This window comes from Mustela nigripes, chromosome 3 (genome assembly GCF_022355385.1).
Source record: "Mustela nigripes isolate SB6536 chromosome 3, MUSNIG.SB6536, whole genome shotgun sequence".
Classification (NCBI taxonomy): Eukaryota; Metazoa; Chordata; class Mammalia; order Carnivora; family Mustelidae; genus Mustela; species Mustela nigripes.
This window is the reverse complement of record NC_081559.1, coordinates 58244353-58256907: the sequence shown is the minus strand read 5'-3', so window position 1 is coordinate 58256907 and position 12555 is coordinate 58244353. Positions and strand designations below refer to the sequence as shown.

Below are 12555 nucleotides of genomic sequence, written 5' to 3'. Positions count from 1 at the left end.
ATACCACTTGAACAGAACATCTTTTTCCATTCCTTCAATTTGAACCTATGTGAGTCCTCAAAGCTGAAATGAGTCTCTCATTGACAACATATAGTTAGGTTTTTTATCCATTACAACTACTCCATGCCTTTTGATTGGTGAATTCAATCCATTTACATTTAGAGTAATTGTTGCTATGTAGAAACTTACTAATGCCATCTTATTCATTGTTTCCTGGCTGTTTTGTAGTTCAGTTATTTTTTATCCCTCTGTTTCTGCTTCCCTTTGTTAATTGGTGATTTTCCTTTTTTTTTTTTTTCTATTAAACACAGAATGGCTCTATTAGTATAAACACACACACATTATAAAGTGCTAAGAAACTTAAATATTTAACTTATAACAAGGGGGTGCCAATTTGACATCCAGAGCCCACAGAATGCTTGAAGGAGGCTACAGCAGATTCTACTTCCACATCACTGTGGAGGGCATTTTTGGAGGGGAAGAGGAGCCAGGTGTAACAGTTTTTCAAGTTTGCTTTTCTCATCAAGGCTCATGGGAGGCACTCTATTCAAGGGGAGCTGTGCCATCTCATATTCTTCAGTCAGGTCAAAACTCTCAAAATCTAGAGGATTTAAGGGAATGAATTTTTCAATTTCTGGATCAGCATCATCCAAGGCAGGAACAGAGCTTTTTGCTTTTTTCCTGATCCTGTTTCACAGAGAAGGCTGTCTTATCTGTTTGAGGGGCCCATTAGTCTTTACTGACATTTCTGTTATGTTAAAAGTTCTGGCAGCTTTAGGTAAAACTTGTGGAGCACCAAACATTTTGCCAACACATGGCATTGAAACCTTAGTGTCCTGTTAAGGCTCTGGCTGAAATCCAGATTCCAGTCCATCCTTGGAAGCTACACAGGTACCTGGATCCCCATTTCCCTCAACAACAAAGATCAGCGAAGCCATTCTGGATTAGGCAGGGCTCAGTTTCTTTTTCTGTTCTGATTCCTCTTTCTTTATCTTTTGTGAATCTACTGTAGGTTTTTGCTTTGTGGTTAACAGAAGGCTCACCTGAAAACATCTCATAGATAAAACAGTCCATTTTAACTTGATAGTGACCTAACTTCAATGGCATACAAAAGCTCTACCCTTTCACTCCTCCCCTCTTATATCTTTGATGTCACAATAATATCTTCTTTATATTTTGTATGTTAGCTAATTATAATAGTTACATTTCTGTAGATACTTTCTATTGTATTTTTTTCATTTCATTCGCTGATTTTTTTCAGCTCTAGAATTTGTGTTTTCACCTTTTATGATTTCGATCTCTTTGCTAAATTCCTCAATTTGTTCATATGTTGCTTTCCTGATTTTGTTGAATTATCTTTTCATGTTTTCTTGCAGCTTGTTGAGTTACCTTAAAACAACAATTTAGAATTATTTATTAGCTAGATTGCAAAATTCTGTGTCTTTGAGTTCTCAACAATTGGAAGATTATCTTTCAGTGATATGTGTTCTTGATGCTTCATGCTTTTAGAGTTTTGTATTGCTGCTTTCACATTCGCGGTAGTAGACACCTTCTCAAATTTTTACTAGTTGCCTTCCGATGGGATATATTGTTCGTGATCCTGTTATATGAGAGGTTTCTCTGACCTTCTATAGTTATACCTACTCCACACTTCTTAATTCCTCTCATGGAAGAATTCTTAAGCTTTTGTCTTTGGTTCTTATTCACCGTGCAGGAAACCTATCTTTTGTTTTCCAAAAGGTGGCACTACAGCTCAAGTTTGTGATTTCTCCCTTGCTCATAAACCCTGCTCTGATTTTCTGAGTGCGCTCCATTTAGCAGAGCTGGCTCTCCCACACGCTGCATTAGGGAACACATACCAGGGACCAGGCATAGAGTTGAACAAGGTGTGGATTTAACACTTGGGGCATTGAGAGTGCCTGTGGGCCTGATGCGGAGATGTCTACCATGTTTTCTTGTATGCAAATTGTGGTCTTTACCACTCCAGAGCCAATGTACCCATGGATGACTTAAAAGGCTCCATTTGGAACTGAAATTTGGTTCAGAAACTATATTCTCATTAGATTAGAGTCAAAAGCTTGAGAACATCTCTGTATGTTCCAGGTAATCGGCAGCCTTCAGAACCATGGTATGTCCTACAAAGGAGAAATAGTCAACTAAGAAAATTGGCATGTGGTTGAGTTGAATGGAAAGGGGGAGGATAAGATAATATGAGTCAAGCCCAGAGGAATGTTAAAAGTCAAAAGCATAGAAAATTAATCTTCCCTTAAGTTCAAGAGACAAACTAAGGGATGACAATGGGAAATAAAGCTAAGGAAGAAGCCATGTAAGTGTAGAAATGAAGTTGAATTTATTAGTTATGTATATGTTTAAGTGTATGTAATGCAAACCCAATCACAGAGTTCGCTACATGGGTGTTTATATTTTTTTTTACAAAACAAGAAGTCCATAGGCAGGGAGTCCAAAAGTAAACATGTCAGTAATAACACATGGTATTTATCCTCCAGGTTTGCCATCATTAACAAATGGCTTTCTTTCCATGGTCACCTTAAGATTGAAAAATGACTGTTCCATCTCCGTTTCCTGTTCATTTTCTAGGGAAGATGAAAATGAAGAAGAAAAAAGAGTAAGAGGAGAAAGAGGAAGGAAGCAAGAATAAGATATATGGAAAATGAGAATTAACAATCAAAAACAGAACGCACAATATTGAAAAAGTGAAACATTCTCTGAAATCCTCAGCTTTTCAATCATGTCTTGCTGGCCAGATAATGTGTCCCATGACTACATCATGGAGGTTAGGAAATGCTATCTTTCAGCAGCATGCAAAATCAGGAATATATTTATTAGGAAAAGGGAAAAAATGAATATTATGTAGGGAATTAAAATCAAAAGGCATATTACCATAGTCAGGGGTTGATGCCCAAGTCTTATTTTAGTGAGTGTCACCTTTGTAGTTTGGGGTTTTGTTGGCCTAACTTAAGTCCAGGCCGGTTTACAAAACCCTGGACTCCCTCTGAATTCAATGGGATAAAAGGAAAATACCAAAGAAATTTTTGGAGAATATTCAGATAAAACTCCTATAAGCATTCTACATCTTCAATTATAAAACCAAAATTAAATAATGGGAATCAAGGAGTAAAGGACTCTAGTCGAAATGAACCAACCAGATATAAAAGAAAGCAGAGGGGCGCCTGGGTGGCTCAGTCGGTTGGGTGTCTGCCTTCGACTCAGGTCATGATCCAGGGTCGTGGCTCGAGTCCCACATTGGTTTCCTTGCTCAATCGGGAGCCTGCTTCTTCCTTGCCTACACCTCCCCCGGCTTGTGTTCTCTCTCTCTCTCTTTTTTTTTTTTTTAAAGAAAGAAAGAAAGATAGAAAGAAAGCAGAGCTGTGATCAGAAGGTAAATCTCAAGCAAAAAATATTAAGTAAAGAAAAGAAAAACACTTTGAAATCTTAAGTGTTAGGAATCATAATGAAGATCCGTAACAGCTATTGATATTTATGCACCCAATGGCACATCAACCACCTTCACAAAGCAGAAACTACATGAGATTAAAGAAGAAATAGTCAGAAATACACTAATAATGGAAAATCTTAACCCTCCTCTCTTAACCCAATATAGAGCAGTAAAAAATTAGGATATAATCAATAATATATAATCAATAAGATAAATACTATATATATAAAATGAACTGTGAATTCGATGAAAGAGGATCCATGTTTTCCAAAACAAAATGGAAAATTCACAAAAATTGATCACATAGTAGGCAAACTACAATATTTGTACAAATATTGTTCTCTAACCCCAATGCAACAAAACTAGAAACAAGTTTAAAAAAACTTCTTTTTAAAAGCTTTTTTTACACCTGGACATTAAACTACATAATGTTAAGCAATTCTTGGATGAGAAAGAATTTACAATACAAAATTGTCAGAGTTTATAGAAAATAACAACAATGACAATGTTACACATCAGAATAAGAAAAAAATTGTCAAAGCACAGCTGCAAGCGAAATTCTCACTATTAAATATTTGTAATTGATTACCAAAAAATTCACTGAAAATAGGTTAAATGTGCAACTCAAAAAGCTAAAAAAAAGATTCAAAGTAAACAGGAAAACAGTAAAGGAAAGAAATTTAATAAAGAAAAAAACAAACGATGATGAGATAGAAAGCAAATAATAGAACCTATGATGAAATAAAAATACTAGGTCTTTGGAAGAAAAATCAGCAAAATTGACACATTTGCAAATTACTGAAAAACACACTTTTCTTTTTTAAAGAGGAAATATAAATACCATAATAAGAAATGATAAAGGTAAATAATTACAAAGTAAAAATAAAAGTTAAAACTTGAGACTATTTTGACAACTCTATGTCTATACATCTAAAAACATTTAAAAAATAACTTTATAGGAAAATACCATTTACCAAAATTGTCCCCAATATAGACAGACAGTCTGGAGAGATAATTTTCCACTAAAGAATAGAGAAAGGTTTTAAATATGTCCCTACAAAAAAATGATTTCCCTTGGGCGCCTGGGTGGCTCAGTGGGTTAAGCCGCTGCCTTCGGCTCAGGTCATGATCTCAGGGTCCTGGGATCGAGTCCCACATCGGGCTCCCTGCTCAGCAGAGAGCCTGCTTCCCTCTCTCTCTCTTTCTCTCTCTCTGCCTGCCTCTCCATCTACTTGTGATTTCTCTCTGTCAAATAAATAAATAAAATCTTAAAAAAAAAATGATTTCCCTACAAAAAGCCAGATGACTTCATAATGAATTTCTACCTAACCTTGAAGCATCAGGTTGTAATATTTAAGCTATTCCAGACCACTGAAAATATACAAAGCTTGTAAATTCTTTTCCTGAAATGAATGAGTATAGCATTGGTACTAAAATATGAAAATAAGGGGGTCCTGGGTGGCACAGTTGGTTAAGTGTCTGACTCTTGATTCCCGCTCAGGTCATGATCCCAGTGAGATCAAGCACAGTGTCAGGCTCTGCATTCAGTGTAGAGTCTGCTTGAGGTTCTCTCCTTTTGCCCCTCCCCCTCTCTTTCTTTCTAAAATAAGTAAATAATTTAAAAATTTTTTAAAAATCAAAAATGAAAACAAATTGCACAAAATTCTACAGATGAATTTCACTTGTAAACTTAGATTCAAATATCTTTAAAAAAGAATCCAACTTTCCATTAAAAATAATATAACATGGAGGGGTGCCCAGGTGACTCAGTGGGCTAAAGCCTCTGCCTTCAGCTCAGGTCATGATCCCAGGGTCTGGGATCGAGCCCCACATCAGGGGGTCTCTGCTCAGCAGGGAGCCTGCTTCCTTCTCTCTCTCTGCCTGCCTCTCCACCTACTTGTGATCTCTGCCTGTCAAATAAATAAATAAAATCTTAAAAAATATATATATATGTATATATATATAACAAGGAGAAATCAGAAAACTTCTACACTATTGTTGGGAATGTAAAATGTTATAGCTCCTGTGGAAAATAGTATGGCAGTTCCCAAAAAAGTTAAAAATAAAGTTATTGTAAAACCCAGCAATTCCACTTCTGGATACCCCAAAATCATTAAAAGCCTGATCTCTAAGAGATATTTGTCCATGCATATTCATAGCAACATTATTCACAGTAGTAAAACATGGAAACAACCCAAGTGCTTATTGAATGAGGAATGGATAAGCAAAACGTGTCATATACATATAATAGAAAGTGATTCAGCCTTGGGGCACCTGGATGGGTCAATCAGTTAAGTGTCTGCCTTTGGCTCAGGTCAGGATCTCAGGCTCCTGAGATGGAGCCCACCATCAGGCTCCCTGCTCAGTGGGGAGTCTGCTTCTCCCTCTTTTTCTGCTCCTCCCCTCTGCTCTTGTGCTTTCTCTCTCTCAAATATGTAAATAAATAAATAAATCCTTTAAAAAAAAAAAAGAAAAAGTGATTCAGCCTTAAAAATAAAGGAAATTCAGCAATACGCTACTACATGGTGAAACTCGACATTATGACTGAAATAAGTTAGTCACAAAAAGAGAAATTCTATATTATTCTACTTGATGTACTTGGAGTAGTTAAAATCATAAAGACAAAAATGGTAATGGCGGTTGCCAGGGACTGAGGGAAGGGGAGAATGGGAAGTTGTTTAGTAAGTACAGAATTTTTGTTTTTCAAAAGAGTTATAGGGATGGGTAATGGTGATGGTTGCAAAACAACATGAATGTATTTATGGCCTCTAAACTCTATGTACATTTATAAGTGGTTAAGATGGTGAATTTAATGTTTTTTGTATTTTCCCACAAAAACTACATGTGTGTATGTGTTTGTGTGTGTGTATAATGACCAATGGAGATCACTCTGGATGTAAAGCAGTTCAATATTAGAAAGCCCTTTAATATAATTCATCATATCAATAGGCATGAGAAAACAATAATAGCATCTCCCCAGCTGCCAAAAAGTCACATGACAATACTGAATCCTCATCCATGATAAGATAGAAATTGATGGATATTTTTCAAATACAATAAAACATATACTAGCCCCCAAAGTTTGCAATTTACTTAGTGCTAAATATTGGAGAAATTCCCATTAGATTCAGAAACAAGGAAAAGATACCTATTATTTTGGTTACCATTTAACGTTGTCTTGGAGGTACTAAGAAATTTTTAAAATTAAGGTAATTAAGTAAGAGAAAGTACAAACCAAAAGAATATAACTGTATCTACTTAAAGATGATATGTTTGTATATCTGAATAACTCAAAATAATAAATGGAAAAAATACTACAAATAATAAGATAAGTTAGTATATTAGAAGATATAAAATAAACATACAAAATCAATAGATTTCAGAAAGAAAACAAGACAAATACATCAGTTCTTGTTAATTCATAGTAGGTAGGTTACATAAAATCACTATGAACACTGAACTCCTAGGGGAAATTAAGAGTTTAGTTCCCACAAGCCTCCATTTTTGTCAACAAAAACACCATTTGCTTTACATAGGTTTGTTGCCTATGTCCTTGTAAAACAAATCATTCTCATAAGCCTTAAGAAGCTCCTCTTCCATAAATTCTTTTCCTTATAACATTTAGAAAGTATTTTAAAATTTTTTCTACAGTCCCTGATTACAACTTGCCTTGTTTACTTACAAGTTTACCATTTTCCGTACCATATCACCTTCTGAATCATGTAAGCCAGCTGGCACCAATTGAGAAGGGTTTCACATTTTCCTGACCCTGGGTAACTCGACCACAGTCTTATACTTTCAGTCTTGCAATAATACTATCCCTATGCTCCACCCCCTACCCTGCATTCACTCATTATCTCGTGAATCCAGAAATTAAGCTACTTTTTGCCCTTAGAAACTACTAGACAACACTTTGGGACTACAGTTGGAGACCATTTTAAACAGCAAAGTCACCAACAAGTACAAAAAATGTGGAAAACATGACATTAAATAGATTACAGAAAGACATGTATTTACAGTGTGAGAGCTAAAAGAAGAACCAGAACATCACCTTTTTTGATCTCAGGAATGTGTGCATAGATCTACTCAAATTTTACACCACACTGTGCATGTCCACAAATAACCATGAAATTGCCATGTTGATTTTGGGGTTACAAATAAATTTTAGTCAGTAGGTGAATTTGCAAGTATGGAATCAGCAAATAATGAGAGTCAACTGTAACAGAACCACAATAAAATGGCAGATGTAATCCCAATTATACTAGATTTACACTAAATGCAAATGAATTAAATATTCATACTGAAGCCTTAGTTATCTAATTGGATTAAAAAATCCAACCATTACTGTTCTATACATAAAGACATAAGAAGCTAAAGTAAAAAGACTAATAAAAGTTTACAACATGCAAATGTTTACATAAGAAAGTTTGTGTAGATATTTATAAGAGGAAGTAAATTCTAAAGAAACCAGGATTACTGGAGATAAAGAGAAACATTTAAGTATGATAAAGTAATCAATCCATTGGGGATACATATCAGCTCTACATTTTTTTGCAACAAAAAACATCTATACCAAAATAGATTAGGTCTAAAATGAAATTAAAAGCACAGAAAATTTCAATCATAGTGAAAGACACAACTTGGCCAATAGTTGACAGAATAGTTGAAAAATGAATAAAAAAGGATAAATTCAATCAACAAAACAATTTTAACACATAGAACATCATACCTTGTAACAACAGAATGAATATTCTTTCAAATTGCACATAGAATATTTACTAAATTATCTTTATGCTGATCAATACTTCAATAAATTTTGAAGATTCTAACCACAGTGGAATGAAGATAGAAATCAAAAACAAAAGATACCTTAGAAATTCTTAATGCTTGAAACTAGGCAATAACTTCTAAATAACACATGGGTCAAAGTAATAATCATAAAGAAAGTTAAAAAAAGGCTTTTGAACTCTATGGTAATGAATATACCATAAAGACTGAAGAGATAAGTAGAGCAGTTTTTAAGGTTAAAATATAGCTTTAAATGGATTTGTTAGGAAAGAAGAAAGTTTGAAAATCAATAGCTGAAGTTTTTATATCAAAAAGGACACCAAATATCAAAAAGTAAAATAAAGGAAAATTTAAAAGTTGAGAGAAAATAATTATAAATTTTAAAAATTGGCAATAAAGATTAATGCAACCAAAAATTGGTTCTTTAACTAGGTTATTAAACTAGATAAATCACTAACAAGACTAAGAAAGAAAAAAGGAGGAAAAGCTATCCATATAAAAGGGGACATCTCTAAAGATGTAACAGACAAAAAAAGGGTAATAAGAATATACTATGTAAAATTACATGCCTGAAAAATTTGATAATTAGATGAAATGGATGAATTTCTTCTAAAAATGTAACTAAAATAGACAGAAATAATTGGAAAATTTTAATAGTTCCCTATTTTGGAAATTGGATCTATTGTTGATAAACTCCCCCTCTAAAAAAACTTTTCCAGAAAAGAGGTCCAGAACCAAATGGCTTAACAAGTGAATTCTAAATATTTAAAGAAGGAAAAACATCAACATTACATAAACTCTTCAAAATAAGGAAAAAACAAGTAATATTTCCCAGTTCATTTTATGAAGAAAGTATTACTTATTACAAAGACCTAACAAAGATTTTGCAGTAAAGGAAAACAGCAGACCAGTCTGATTCATGAATATAGGTGAAAAATCCTGTACAAAACATCAGTGATCAAATCTAGCAATATTAAAAAAATCTAGCAATATATAAAAGGAATATTACAGTACAGAGAAACAAGGTATATTCTAGGAATTCCAGGATAGTTTGTTATTTGCAAAAACAAGATTACTGTAATTCAAAACATTAACAGAAATAAATAGGAAAAATTTACATGCTGGTCTCAGTAAATGTAGCAAATACATTTGATAAAATTCAAAACACAGTAACAATTTTATAAACTCTCATAAGGAAATAATAAAATTTAAAACAGTAAGAAATTATACAGAAAACAAAGTACAGGATTCTTAAGTCAAATATAGCTTTAAATGGATTTATTAAGTCAAAGAACAGGATTATTAAGTCAAAATTATGATTTCATGAAAAGACATAACAAAATAGAAAACCACTAGCCACCCTAAAGAAGAAATAAAAGGAAATGACAATATATAAAATAAAATGAATTGGAAAACAACCATTGAGACAGATAAAATTAAAACAAATAATCCTATTTAAAATGCTGAACAATTATATTTGAAAATCTAGAAGAAATGGATAAAATTTTGAAGAAAATACAATTTTAAAAAATCAACACTAATAGAGATTTTAAAAATCTGAAATAAATCAATTTCCATAAAATAAGTGAAGAAATGTATCCCAGAACTACCTCATAAAAAGGCATCAAGTCCAGATGGTTTTACATGAAACTTCTATTAAACTTTTAAAGAAAGAGTAATCATGATACTTCATAAATTATGGGGAATTATGATGTTGGGGGGGAAAAGGAGGAAAATGTCCTAGTTTTATTTATATAGTGATTAATACATTATACATTAATTCCTAAACTTGATAAAGACAGAAAAAGAAAGATATGGACTAATTTCACTTATGAATATTGATTTTAAAATCTTAAAAATATATCATCAAATAGAATTCAACAGCATATTAAATATATTAATACTCTGTGACCAAAGGTAATCCATCCCAAAATTGCCAACTATGATTCAATATTAGGAAATTGACTAATATATATTATATTTTATATATATATAATAGTATAATCATAATATATTATATACTATAATATTATAATATAATATTAGAAAATTGACTAATATAATACAGCATATTAAGAGATCTAAAAAGAAAAAAAAATATCTGCACACATCCTTCATAGGCTTTGGACAAAAATCAATACCCATTTCTGACATAAAAATTCAATTCAAAGTCCAATAAAAATTCAACTCAAATGCATTACACATTTATATCAAATTTACAAAAGCCAGGAGGTTAAATGGTGGCAAAGGTGTAGAATTCTCAGCTAGAATTCTCATATATTTCTGGTAGTAGTACTACATGGAACAACCACTTAGGAAAACTAGCAATTTGTGATAAAGTTAAACATGCAGCTAGTACATATAGATTAACTAAAAGGAACAGATTGCTATAAACAACCTAAACACCCATACCTACCTGAATGAATCAAGTTACATTGACAAAAGGGAGAACTACAAAGCCATAAAAAAAATAAAAGTATGTATATGAATGAATATGATTTGAATGAGGATGTTCTTAGTGACTTTTATAATAATAAAAAAAAATTAGGAAGAACCCAAATATCCATCAACAGAAGAATGGACAGAAAAACCGGGGTACTCCTACAATGAAATATTACACAGCAATAAAAAGGACAAGTTATTAATATGTGCAGCAACACAGGTAAACCTCACAAATAATGTATTGCACAAAAGAAGTCAAATATAAAATATGATGTACTACATGATTCTATTTATAAATTGACGTTTAAGAACAGTACATACTAAGCAGTGGTGGTAGATTAGCTTTGGGGTTGCTGCTGGTGAAGAGGGTGTGGAATTTGAGTAGAAATGGGCACAAGACAGCTTTCTGAAGTGATGGAAATATCTTATTTCTTGGGTGAGATCGTGGTGACACGGGTGCAAACATTTATAGATCCATGCATTTCCCTGTATATAAATTATGCCTTAATAAAGAAATTTAAGGGGCACCTGGGTGGCTCAGTGGGTTAAGCCTCTGCCTTGGGCTCAGGTCATGATCTCAGAGTCCTGGGATCAAGCCCCGAATCTGGCTCTCTGCTCAGCAGGGATCCTGCTTCTCTCTCTCTCTCTCTCTCCCTGCCTGCCTCTCTGCCTACTGGTGATCTCTCTGTCAAATAAATAAATAAAATCTTTAAAATAAATAAATTTAAATATGCAAAATTTGTATGAATAAAACTATACTGAGGTAGTATTTCTTTCCTTTTTTTAAGATTTTATTTATTTATTTGAAACAGAGAGAGAGAGATCACAAATAGGCAGAGAGGCAGGCAGGGGTGGTGGTGGGGGGGGAAGCAGGCTCCCTGCTGAGCAAAGAGCCCATGATGCGGGGCTCTATACCAGGGCGCTGGGACCATGACCCGAGCTGAAGGCAGAGGCTTTAACCCACTGAGCCACCAAGGCGCCCCTGAGATAGTATTTCTAATTCAAAACCTTGGCAGTACGTTCTATTGACAAGGATGAGGGTACAATCTTCGAAACACTGCAGATGAGATTGCAAACTGTTATTATCCCTTATGAAGGAAAACAAAAACTACTTACACAGTTGTCCTCTGACTCAAACAGCCCTGTTCTAGAAATTTACCCCAAAGATACATACCCCCAAATTTTAAAACTACATATGAATAAGGTTATTCCTTGTGGATATTGTTTGTTCATTGTAAAAAACCAGAAACAATCTGAATATCAATCTACCTGTACTGGGTGAATGAACAGACACGAAGTAGGGAAATATATAGCCATTTTACAAAAGGAAGAGTTTTGGTTCATTAAGATAGGCTTGTTTTTAGGAGTATTATTAGCGTAATAATTCTAAAACTGTTAGGAATCGGGTTCTCCATGCATGAAAAAGGAGAAACAAATACGGCTTCGGAAAGGTGAAGAATTACAAGGTAGACTTGAAGGTATTAGTATGTGTATGTGTGCATGAGTACATGTGTGTTTGTACATATACACATAAAGAATGACGTAGACGTGTACATGTATGCACGTATTTGCTGAGTGTTTGGCTAAACTGCGTAATATACAAGACCCTGCCCAACCCAAGCGCATGCCCAGATAGCAGTTGCGGAATTAACAAGTAAATGTAAATCCCCGCTATGTGTACTCCAACAGTTCTCTTGATAAAAAAACATTCTCCCCACTTCCGGGCCCTTCCCCTTGTGCACCACCAAAATGAGGCCCCACGGGGCTTACCAAAACGCTGCTCTTTGGTTGGAATTGATCATACAGCCACCCCGAAGCACTCCTCCCTTAAACCCTAACAAAGGCTTGTGTTCTAGGTCGTCATGCTG

At 34.0% G+C, this 12555-nt stretch overlaps 1 pseudogene; it reads right to left on the bottom strand.

Annotated features, from left to right (window-relative positions):
- Positions 1–360: 360 nt before the first annotated feature.
- Positions 361–938, bottom strand: LOC132012974 (securin-like; annotated as a pseudogene).
- Between the last annotated feature and the right edge of the window lie 11617 nt (positions 939–12555).